This window comes from Mycteria americana, chromosome 1 (genome assembly GCF_035582795.1).
Source record: "Mycteria americana isolate JAX WOST 10 ecotype Jacksonville Zoo and Gardens chromosome 1, USCA_MyAme_1.0, whole genome shotgun sequence".
Classification (NCBI taxonomy): domain Eukaryota; kingdom Metazoa; phylum Chordata; class Aves; order Ciconiiformes; family Ciconiidae; genus Mycteria; species Mycteria americana.
This window is the reverse complement of record NC_134365.1, coordinates 86310577-86323201: the sequence shown is the minus strand read 5'-3', so window position 1 is coordinate 86323201 and position 12625 is coordinate 86310577. Positions and strand designations below refer to the sequence as shown.

Below are 12625 nucleotides of genomic sequence, written 5' to 3'. Positions count from 1 at the left end.
AAGCACAGCAAAACCTGCAGGTAGGGGAATCAGCCTCCACTGACCTCCAGCAGATGCTTCACACGAGTACCATTTACTAGAATCAGCGGTATAAAAGCATTGTGGCTAAAAATTTTAGAAATTCCATGGGAAAAAAAAAGCTTGGAAAAGTACTAACCCTCTCTGTTTAAAGGTACTTATTAGCACTGCACAGTTCAGGTAGGTTTATTTCCTTTAACCAACTGAACTCGGTAGAGAAAGGATTTTGAAACTACCTACCATGTTGCTAGCATTGCAGGGATACTAATGAATTCTAAGTGACGATGATTAATCATTAACTACTACTCTGCTGGGCTTCTCGGTGCTGCAGAAAGTATCTTGAAGCAATGGGTGCTCTCTGTTTAAAGTCAGCATTATCCTAGTGAAACAGTGTGATGCTACAGTGTGGAAAATTTAGTTTTTAAAGAAGCCTTTTTTGCTATGAGTCTATGATTTCCTCTATGATGCTTGCTGAAACTGTACTCTTTTAACTGACAGTCAGGGTCCTGAGTGCACCAATAAGCCTTAATTGCCCTGAACAACCTCACCTGCACCCACCAACAATGCATTCTCTGTCCATTGCCCCAGGAGCTTTATTAAAGCTCAAACCTAGGCACACATTCCCTAAGCTATGTTGTAGGCAGTGCCTAGTCTTTACCTTTGTTTTTTGTAGCTTGTTGATTTGGTGTTCATGGATGGAACATGGACTTGACTTGTCACTTTGTATTTATCTGATGCTCAGTTGATGGAACCTCTCATTGTCACCAGCCCTGCTTGGGTACTGTGGGACTGTGGCCTTATCAGTGAGGATGCTGCTTCTACCTGTCTTGTGGTCTTACATTTCTTCTCTTGTGGGAAGAAATTGCCTTCTTCCATTGCTCTTATTGCTCCTTGAAAAACTCAACATTAATGTCCTTATCACTAGGTTTTTAAAGTTATTGTCATATTTTTCTTAAAGCTAGCATTGGTGGTAAATTCTGGTAACAATAATTACCTTTTTTGTCCGTAAGTGCAGTTCCTTTCCTAGAACATCTCTGTGGGTATTACACACTGGAAAATTGCCGTTGCAACTGTTGAAACAGAAATAACATTAGAACATTAAAACACAACAGCCAGTTTTTCTTCAGTGAATGAAGTTGCCATAGAGAAATGGCATCCTGATTACTTTCATTTGGACTATCTATGGTGACTTGAGACTAAGTCAGGTTGGTCTTGCATAGGTGCCACCGCAGCAACAAAACCCCCAACCTTTTAGCAGCTTTTTCTTGATTAATATGTGGTTTGTTTTGATCAGCCAATCAGAACCATAGAAAATAATAATCTCAAAGCTCATTTTGAGAATTTGTCTTCAGGTGAAAACAAATATAACAACATGATACTGTAAGGATTTGGCCTTTTGTGCTAACTAACTGGTGTACAAATGCACACAGGAATATGTGGAGAACCCTAGACTAAGCACTTTAAAAATCAAAGGATCTAGGACTAGAAATCTATTCAAAGTCACGTGCCTCTGCCACATGACCTAAAACTCCTTCAGCTAGTGTTAGTAACATCGTCTTTTTTGCAGACAGAAAAAAAAACCCTAAAAAACTGGGCAGCTGAGGGCAGCAGGATTCCGCATTCAAAGTCAGTAAGTTAGGAGAGACACCTTTAAAAAAAAAATAATGTGAGATGTGCAAAAAGAAGGCAATGCTGAGTTCTAAAGCAAAAACGGGGAAATGCAGCTCAGTCTAAGCATTAGTGAGTGAGGCATTTTTATTCAAGTGAGTTGTAGTGCACAGCTCTGTATCAGCAACATTGGAGTCTCCTTGCAGTGACAGAGTGCATTCAGTTACTAGGAGGAGCTGCAAGCTGCTTGCCTGGGAGGTACGTTTTGTTGCATTGCTGCGTGAGATGCATCATTGCCCTACAGATGCTGCTTTGCATTTGTTGTTAGAAAAAGCGCTAGTGATCTCTCATGGAATATATTCACAAGTTGCCTGTTCTAATGTTGACAGTCTCCTGCTGGCTCAATCTAAAGGCTTTCTCTCCTACTTAGTGACCACTGGATTGGTGCAAAAAGGTTCTTGGGAGCATTTTAAAGGCAGAGTGTCATTCAGGAAAGGCCAGCTCAAGGTCTTTGCCAATGACACAAGGCTATGTTACTTTGCGAAAATACAGACATTGATTTGAACCCTTCTCAGATCCCATTAGCATTACTGAGACAATAATTCAGTCCTCGTACAGACAAGAGCAGGGAGATGTCATCCTAAAAATACAGTAGGTTTTATGGGAAGTGTCATGGAGCTACTTCTGCAAGGTCTATCAATGAGAGTCATGCTTCTGAGAACTGTACGTAGTTAGATCTCACCTGCATCTGTTCATTAGGTTCCAAAGTGCCGGGCAGAGAGAACAACTGGCATGGCTTGTTGTTCTCTGGAACAACAAGCATGGGAGAACAATATGGGAGAACAAGAGAACAACTGGCATGGCAACTTGCCTTTAATGCAGGCTTCAACTTTCATGTTTCCTTTACTTCTGAAAATGCCATTGATCTATTAATAAAAATACTATGTTTAAGTTTCTCTTTACCCTCACAAAGCAAAGAAAGAAACTCTGATGCTGCTGATACAGAACCATGCACTGCAGCTCACTTCCTGCATAAAAGGAGTGACAGTTTTGACAAGGTATAATCAAGTGAACAATAAACAGCTGTAGAAAAGGAAGCAAGAATGGTGAACTTGTTGCTGTGCTTTGCAGCAAGATTGGCTAGGGCACCCACATAAATAAATAAATATTTTTAAAAATAAATATGTGATTTGTGCATGCAAAATATATGGTACAGTTGTTGCATCCTCACAGTTGATTTTGTGGCTGCTTGGAGAGGAGGACATAGCAGACAGCTTGTCTGTGCACAAAATGTGGATGGGGAAAAGGATATCTCTCCTACAGTAGCTAATGCAGCCTGCTTGCAGTGAGGTGCTTTCTGGTTTCACAATCAACAAGATGAACGTGGATGTGGTTGAAAGATTTCTGTCTGTAACTGCAACAGTTTGCATCCTTGACTAAGTATTCTCTGGCTCAGAGAAAAAAAATAGCTTCAAGAAAAGGCTGCAACTTCAGATAAATACAAGACTGTTCTTGAGATAAATGTGGAAGCTTAGAAACCTTGTGGTGAGGTCAAGGACCAAGATGACATGGCACCTTTGATCTGTTTAACTCTGTAGTGGAACAGCTTAGCAATGGTCTTGAGAGTCTAAACAGGAGTTCCAGAACAAGATAAATCCTCTTTAAGGAATAGTCAGAGGCCTCTCTAGGCAGGCAGTAAGCTGGGTTCTGGGCTAGGGAATGTTTTTGGTTTTCAGACCTCACCCAACGGTAAGCAGAACAGCTGTTTGTTGTGCTCATGGGTAGCTGCGAGGCTTTTGTGCTAATAATGGAATGCTCAGAGATAATTTTAGTGGTCTTTCTGCAAGAATGACACATGAATTCATGAAACATACCATGCTGGAGGGAAAAATGCTATCTTGTAGGGGAGTTTTCAGGCTCAGGAGCAAAAGAGAAAGGTGAGAAGTCCAAAACCATTTTTCCACAATCAATGCAAACTAATGGATTAATAGATGGTCCCTAGCCTGATAGGCTAGTAGGCAGTCACTTTGTACAATCTGTCTTGATAGGAACTCTGTGTTGCAGGCACCCCTGCCTGCCTCCTCTCTGCTGTGGCCCATTCTACCTCAGACACATTGGGTCTGCGTTATCATGTTACCTGGTGGTGGGCTCTGAGCCAAATGGCTGCTCATCAGCTCTGGTGTTGGAGAACACTTTGGGATGCTATGTGAACCCCTACCAGAAGTGCTTGGGAGAAACTTCAGCATGGCTTGGCCTTTGCATCATTGTCTAGTGCTTTCCTACAGCTATTCTGGATGATCATGCCCACACTTATGAGCAGAGGGTCAGCCTGATGGACCAGCAGTCTTCCCTTGCTTGTTGGATGGTGTGCCAGGCAATCCAAACTTGCGCAGGAAACCAGAGGCTGCGACTAAGCATGCTGGTTCTCAGCGATACTCTACATGTCTGTGGTTCGTCTTTGAGTTCAGAGAGTCTGGTAACATCTGAAATCACTGTTTGTTATGCTCAGCATGTTGTAAGTCTGAGAAAAGGTCTTTGCAAATCCTGCCTGGACCATCTCCAAAGCGAGCTGCTCCAAAGTCCAGCCTTCAGTTAGGCTGGAAACCAGAATCCTGGGAGGAACTGCTGGCCTGGTCACCAGTGACAGGCCTATCAGTCCTGAGGAGTGTTTGAGCATGCTTGGCACTTTCCTCTATAGGCCAGGCTTGCACTGTGTTGCTTCCCTCCAGGTCAGTTCCTTGTATGCCTTGGCAGACGGCACTTGAGAGATGAGCTGGCAGGCTGGAAAGACTGTGATCTTTGGTGGAGTTTGTGAAAGGCAAGGCACTAACTGCAGTATGACTTGCTTAGAAGAATGAACACTACCTGGGACTATGAGCTTTTACCTCAGGGTTGATGTGACCTGGAGACCCAACCCAAGCCAGCTCCTACCAGCTGGGAACACCCCATACTGACAATAAAATAATAGGAGATTTGACTTAAGAAACCAGGCATATAACCATGGCCAGAAAGAGCAACTGACCAGAATCCAGTATAAAACCACTGCACCTGCACAAGACATTGGTTTAGAACAATGAAGATTAACACATATATATTGTAACGTATATATTGCGACATATATAAACCCTGCTTTCCTTTATATCAGGGTCCTCTATGCATTAGGCTTGGGCACCACTATGCACACAGTTAATATGAGAAAATAAATTCCCTTGGTAATTCTATACTAAGTGTTCTTGTCTCCCTCCTCCGCTGGTGAAGAACTGACTTCTACAGGTTCTTGGTTATCAGGTTACTTTTTTTTTTTTTTTTTGGCTCTGGAGCAGAGTACAGTGGCTACGGTGGAGTCTGACCTTACGGAGGCTAAGGGAGGCTTAGAAGGGAGGCTTCTCTTGCCATTTCTTGTCCCCTCTGGAGTCTTTTCTTTGGGGCCCTGGCAGCCTAGTTTTTATTCCCATTGGGTGTTCAGTTTCAGATTATTTCCAGGTGGGCCAAGAGACTCCTTTCCTCCTTGCTGGCTTGTGTGGTTTCTAGATGACTACAGTGCACTGAGGCTGTGGGATCACTGTTCTCTGTGGCCTGTCTATAAGGGTCAGTTCTTTGACCGGGGACTGTATAAGTAAGGAAATTAAAGCTATTTTGTCCACAGTAATGTGGGTTTGCTTTTTTCCCACAAATAAACTAGACTTATGTCTTGCTTCTACCTCAGTGTCCTAGGGACAGGCCTCAAACCCAAATTACCTTTCTTTTGCTTTCTACAAATCCATTTCTTCTCCCTCCCTCACCTTTATCCTGAAAGACAGCCTGTGTCAATCTGCTGACCTTATAATGATATTAAGTCTATGATAGTCTTATATTTCTATCTACTGACTTTCTGTCATTCCCTTGATCTGAAGTGCTTTTTAGTGACCTGCTGAAATTCCACATTTGCTTCGGCTTTGAGTTACTGCCTGAGCAAGACCAAATCAATAATTGTTTTGAGCAAATCATTTAAGAGGAGAGGTAGTTGCCATATGCAAAGAGGTTCATGACTGACTGTTAAAGAAACTACAACTCTGTCTAGTCAGTTCAGGGTATCAGCATCCTACACTCAAGTTCTTACACAAGGAAGAGCAGAAATGAATGTGAATAATTAACGTTTAAAGTAGATTTATCTGTTATTTTGAAGATGGAACATACCTTGTAAAAGCAACACTCCAGGAGATTGGGACTAATTTGATATCCATTTTTTCAGCGGTAAAATGTTTCACCGGTAAAATGATTCTGTGGAAGATGAACGTTGAAAAAAGCACTATAGGAAAAGCATTAACTTCTGATTTTTCTGGAAGATGGAAAGGTAATGGAAGAGGGAGGGCCAGGAACAGAGGAAGAGTCTAGTAAAAGGAGGGAAAGTAAGAGACACAGCATGACCAAATAACAAATCCAGAGGAATGAGTTAATGGAGATTGGAAGAAGTAAGGTTTTGTGGGGAAAAATAAAGTCAAGGCAACAGATAGAATATCTGGCTTCAAAGTGCCTAATATCTCTTGCTGAGATCAGTGCTGTTGCAGGACAGGAAAATGCTGACAGGGTTGTTACTGTTCCTCCTTACAGCTGCTGAATATAAGAACAGAACTGAGCTGTCAGGACCAAGAGATACGTCTTCTCTCTTTTACTCCTTCCTTCTTTCAGATGAGCACTCTCAGACCCTCTACTATCCTCCACATTTCATTTTTCAGCTCCAGGGATCATCAGTCCAGCTTCTTGGAAAGCTACAGTGGCAATGCTCATATGAACCAGCAGTTAGCCCATGAGGAAGCTTTCCAAGCTCTGGTGGTTTTTATTTGCACCAGATAGTGTGAGTATCCTGCACAAACATGTCATGGCTAGTTTTCAGAAGAGTAAGTTCACAGTAAGCACAAGGATCTTCATCAGTAATGACACAAGAGGTGTGTTACTGGTGCTTGGAGCCTCATACTGAGCCAAGTGAACACAGCTCTTGCACAAAAACTACCCTTGACCCAGCTGTCCTGGTTGCAGATGGGATAGAGTTAATTCTCTTCCTAGTAGCTGGTATAGTGCTGTGGCTTGGATTTAGTGTGAGAATAATGTTGATAACACACTGATGTTTTAGTTGGTGCTAAGTAGTGTTTACACTAAGTGAAGGACTTTTCAGCTTCCCATGCTCTGTCAGGTGCACAAGAAGCTGGAAAGGAGCATAGCCAGGACAGCTGACGCAAACTGGCCAAAGGGATATTCCATACCATATGACACCATGCTCAGTATATAGACTGGGGGGAGCTGGCTGGGGGGCAGCGACTGCTGGTCAGGGAGTGGCTGGGATTGGTGAGCAGGTGGTGAGCAATTGCATCGAGCATCACTTGCTTTGTATATTATTGTTATTATTATTATTATTATTAATTTTATTTCAATTATTAAAGAGTTCTTATGTCAACCCATGAGTTTTCTCACTTTTACTCTTCTGATTCTCTCCCCGATCCCACTGCGGGAGGGAGGGGGCAGTGAGCAAATGGCTATGTGGTGCTTAGTTGCTGGCTAGGGTTAAACCATGACACCAGCTGAGCAGACCTATGCTGGTTTCAGCTGGCGCTTCCTATCCTCACTGAAGGTAAGGGCCTCAGACTACTTCCTGATAAATACAGGCTATTTACCTTTTGTTAATCCTGGAAGCTGAATGGAAAAGGAATCCCTCATTACTGAAGTCTTCTCAGAAGTTTTATTTCAGATCACAAAGACAATTACTACCAAGTTCCAAAGAAATTCTGAGTTAATCAAAAGGCTTTTTATTGATTTTTGCCATTATCTCTGACAACTGTTGTTCATTTTTTCATCATTATTTTACATTAAAAAATGGGATTCACTGGAAAATATAAAACTGCCTTCTCCTCGAGAGAGTTCTCTAAGATCTGCATTTTCAGGGGTGTATGGAATGTACTTCATCTACCTTAGTCTAAGGAATGCTGATCAGTGAGAAATCCACAGAAAGGTGAACCCCCAAGTGTGTTCATGCCCTAGGGGAAATAGGATCAGCTCATGATCAGCTTAATTATGTCTGATGATTTCTTTTTACTCATCCTGCTTATATTTAGGCACTGAGATGTTATTAATGAACAGGGAACAGGTTGTTCTTACATTCTTGTTTAGCCATTGTGACTGTTCACTCAACTCCTGCTCAGATTTTGGCTAACCCACTTCATGCTAAGGCCTGATGTATGCTGGGAGCAGTGCCATTAGGTCAAAGTGAGAGCACTGTGTAGGTGGGACAAGTGACCAGAGAGAGCTAAAGGACCATTATGCAGCCATTGTCACCTGCAGAGTGCTGGCTCCTGCAGCCATCATCTTTGTCTGGCAGTTTCTTCAGAATCTGCTAACTTATGGAAATGGTATAGACCAGACTTCCAAGCTGGAAGGTATAAAATATCTTCTTACTCAAAAAAGCCTTTGAAGCAGATCCAACAGCAACTGGACTGCTGAGGCTTTCATGCTTCCCGATGTGATACAGGGGATGCCCGCACCATGGTGGAGGAGGAAGGATGAGCAGTCTCACCATTGGCTAGGTAACTAATTCTATTTTTTTTTTTTGCTCATAAGTGCATGGATTAAGAGGGTTATAAGTTATGAAACCTTATGACTTGAATGGTGAACAAGTGAATTCCCATGATCGACTAGTTAGTCTAGGCAAAAGGGAATTGAGCCCCTGTTTGTCATGTTTGTTACATTTCTTAATGAGCTCATGAAATAAAGTTTAAATCACAGGGTATGTCGTCCTGTAAATTTGAGAGATCCAGACGGACCATGACAAGACATTTGATTCAATAGCTCCTTGAAACACTGAGTATTATCCTAATGCTGCTCTATATGCATTCTGTTCTAGACAAACTTGACATCTTCCCTCAGGTGAAGGCAAACAAAAGGGTAAATGATATGTAAGAGCTTGTTTTAGGGACAGAAGAATGTTGAAGGTTTTCAAGTAGAAAAAACCAAGGCTGTAAATAACATCTTCACTGGTCTGCACTGTAACAGTTTTTTAATATGACTTTGTTTTCTGCTTTCTTTTAGAGTATCTGAATACAAGTTTAACTATAGTGAATAAGATGAATAAGAAAACATCCTTTAGCCCTACTGATGGTAGAAATGGAGCCTAGCTGTTCATAAATCATCTTACGTAACTGCAGAAGAGAAAGATTCATTGATTTTAAGTCTCATATTCATATTTTTCTGCATATCTGATTTTATTGACTTATATTTGATGCCAGCTTTATTGATGTTCGAGGTTAGAAGTGTAGAAAAATTCAGAGTTTGATTAAAATAAAATTAATTGTTATCACATATCACATGCACATCATTATAAGTAGATTCCTATAATCACACTGTTCCTCAAACTTTTTTTTAGCTTCAACTAAACAGCTTCAAAAGCTTGTAAAGAAAAGATAATAAGGATCGTTCTGTGGTTTCAAGTATATCTGTAAAAGTCAATAGTGTTAAAGCTATGGAGAAGCCCATGTATATCTTAGTTATGGAGGTTTATTAATGTTTATTTTAAATGCTTCATCTTTCTCTATTAAAAAGTCAAGGCACTCAAGTTTAAAAATGGAGCAGTAAATTTCTATGTGTGCTTTAGCTTGTGAGATATTGTTCTCTTGTAAGAAGTACCTTGATTACTGACAGAACATCACCATAAATAGGTGCGTTTATAGACCTAATTCTTATTTATGGCTCCCTTCTTCTTTGCCAGAGGAGAAGGGTCTTAAAGTGACTGTAACTAAATGCATGAGTTCTTTTCTTGGGGTGTGATAAGAATTATGAAATATAATAGGGTTTGTGTACATTGTTGCACAGTGAAAGGCAGCCTGATACACAGATTATGCTCATCAAGCTAGGAAAAAGTTATTAATGTCATTCAGATTCAGCCCACCTTCCCTCTGTGTTTCACTGTTTGCAGAACCAGCTTCTAGTTAATTTTAGCCAGTATGTAATAAAATTCTTGGAATAATCTGGACAGTGGATAGTTGTGACAGATATAGAAATAGTAGTATTCTTTCTTTCAGTAACAAGCACATTTTGAGTGCACATATCAAATATATAGCTATATCTGTTAATTAAAAGTACCTTAAATATTGTCAGTTTATGCCTCTATCTTGTAGTATCATCAGCCAGAAAGATTTTCTCCTCCTCCCATATAGTCCTGCTGACCTCATAAAATGCTATGAAACAAGCTATGTTTCTTAGTCCTGCTAGTGCGTGACCCTCATTTTATTCACTGCCTAGCTGTATGTTATTTGTATATTGGAAGGAAACTAAACTGCTAAGCATAATTGTTTGCGGAGTCAAACGCTTTGGTTTTGATTTTTTTTTATCATATGGGTAAGACTGGGAGCAAAGAAGTGAATTTTGTTTGGTGGTCATATGTGAGGTTTTGCACAGAGGTGTCAGAAAGCAACCTCTGCTGTTAAATACATTTATCACCATGTGATAAAATGACAATTTCAGGCTGGTTTTAACGTTTTGCTGACTTGCCTTCTTTCCTTAGTTTCGCAGTAAATTATTGAGTAGTTAATGAGCAGTATCTTCTACTCAACAATGCATGGTAGCTAGCATCCTTTAGGTTTTATTTGCAGCTGTGCTGTAAAGCATGCTTCTTCACTTACATGAGAATTGAGAGATATGTAGCTTTTGTTTCCACTGCAAAGTCTTTTATTAACTTCAGTGACAGCAAGTATATTAAAAAATCAATATTTTGAATGTTAGGTATTGCTTAAGTGAAGGACATGCAGATATACTTGCTGGATCTCAGTCTGTAGTATTGCAAGTTGACTAAACTTATCCTTTCCTTGACTTTCTATTTGGATATCTCTTTATTTAAGCCTCCATCTAGCTCTCTTCTGACTGATACAATACATCTGTCTTCTGTCTGTGCTCTCTCCAGTTTTGTCTTCTCTCTCATCAAAGTAGTTGCCCTGTCAATAGACAAGAGGACTTAGCTTTATGCCAACCTTTCTCTTTTACTCTTCCACCCATAATGCTGTCCATTCTCCCACTGGCTCTCCATTTTAAAGCATACACAAAGTGGTCTATCAATCAGGCAGAACCGAAGGAGCAGTAGGCCTGCAACATGTTTGATGCTGGTATTTAAAAGAGGAGGCAGACTGTAATAGGAGTTGGGATCAGCTGCCCAAGGAGTCATCAGTCCTGCAGGACAGGATGTTCATGGCTCCTAAGTAGTGTAATATAAATGAGTAAACAAGGACGAATGGGAGAACATGGTTTGTTCATGGTTTGTTCATGGTTTGATTTGCCAAATTGAAGGAGGCCTTCAATATAATACCTCTCATACTGTATGTGTGTTTGAAAGAACAGAAGGTAGGATTTGTAGGACGAGGTCATGTAGTTCATCAGACCAGATGAGTGAGTGGGGAAGTCTGAGATTTTCTTGTGTTCTTAAGCATTTACAAGATGACAAAAAGTAGTCATCTGAAGATCTAATGACATGAAATTTTAAAAGGTTGCTTTGTTATCTGGATGTGAACAAAACTACAGTCTGATCACAACTATGAAGCTTGGCAGGTCTTGATGCAAAAGGATTGTGTAGTTGGTACAGGCACAGAAAACACATTTAGAAACAATGAGTTTTACTTGAGTGGAGGGAGGAAAAGTAGAGGGGAGAAAGGAAGTAATCTGTAAGAGTGTTGTATGGGATTTGTAGAACACATTACGGATAAGCATAAGGATATCACAAATGGCAGTGGGAGATAGAAAGTCTGAAATGGTATTTGATTCAACTGATCTGTAGCTTTTACCTGGCTGAAGGAAGGCAAATTATCTGAGATCACTGGTGTTGAAGGAAAGAAAGATACCCGGGTAGCCATTGCTTCTCCTTTTATCATGACATTCACTAAATACATGAGCAGAAATGAGCTGCCAGACACGAGAAGACCTTTTCCTTTCTCTGTTTTTTTCTCCTTCCCTCTTTATTTCTCTCTTTCTTTCTTTTAGTGGTGGACACATTCAGATTCTCTACCAGGGAGGGGTACAGAGGCAATCTTGCATGTACTGGTTCCAACAACCAGTCCAGGGAGTTCAGATAGTATGTTTTAGTGCCAGGCAGCAAAAGAAGTATAAGTTTACACTGAGCATAAAACCACTTTATCAGAAAAAAAAAATATGGGTGCATTATTGTGCCAGAAGCCTTCAGTATGACCAAGCACATGCCGCTCCTGAAAAAAAAAAAAAAAAAAAAAAAAAAAAAAATCTCCTTTACTCTCAGCTGTGAGGAGCTGAACAGACCAAGTTTCAGTCAGTAGGCCAGTTTCCTTCCCTTCCACCCTTGCCAATGGATGTTCCCTGGGATATACAGTCCAATCCTTAGTTCTATTATATGATTAAGTAAAAGGCTCTGCTGTTAGGCAGCATTTTAGTTACTTCAGAAATCCATCATTTTTCCCACAGAGCCTTCTTGGAAGCTGAAATATTTTCAGTACGCAAATAGAGGCAAGCCTCTTTTTGCAGGAAGAGCAATGTAGACCCAGTCTTACCTCCTTCCTTCACTCCCTCCCTCTTTCCTTCCTTCTCCCCTCTTCCACAGAAAACTTCCTTGTCCCTTCAAGGAATGATTGTAATTTATTCCCCTAACTATTAAAAACCCTCAAATTTATTCCCTTAACTATTAAAACCCCTACCTATTAAAAACCCTCAAAACCACAGAAACACAGAAAACTGAAATGAAACACTGTAGTCCTGTTTCTGAAACACACGTTCTTGGACGTTCATGTGCAGAGTGGAATTTTACAACTGTTATCTCCAGAGGAAGATAACCTTAATTCATATACATGCTGATATGGGCTTGGAGAGATAAGACCTTCCAGTGTGAAATGAAAAATCTTGCAATTAGACCTGTGTCTTTTTTCTTAATAATCTGTTGCTGTTGATGAGCTGGAGGAAGGCAGGGCAGATTGTTTCTCTGTCCTCATAAAGGGCATACTGTTTGTAACTTCTGTAACATGTT

The 12625-nt window shown here is 40.6% G+C and overlaps 1 protein-coding gene across 1 annotated transcript in view; it reads left to right on the top strand.

Annotated features, from left to right (window-relative positions):
* The window catches only part of LOC142413589 (trypsin I-P1-like), an 86958-nt gene that overhangs the window by 8613 nt on the left and 65720 nt on the right, over positions 1 to 12625 (top strand). The window contains exon 2 of the mRNA XM_075509868.1: positions 6217 to 6460. The gene's annotated coding sequence lies outside the window, so the exon portion shown is untranslated. The remainder of the gene's footprint in view (positions 1 to 6216; positions 6461 to 12625) is intronic.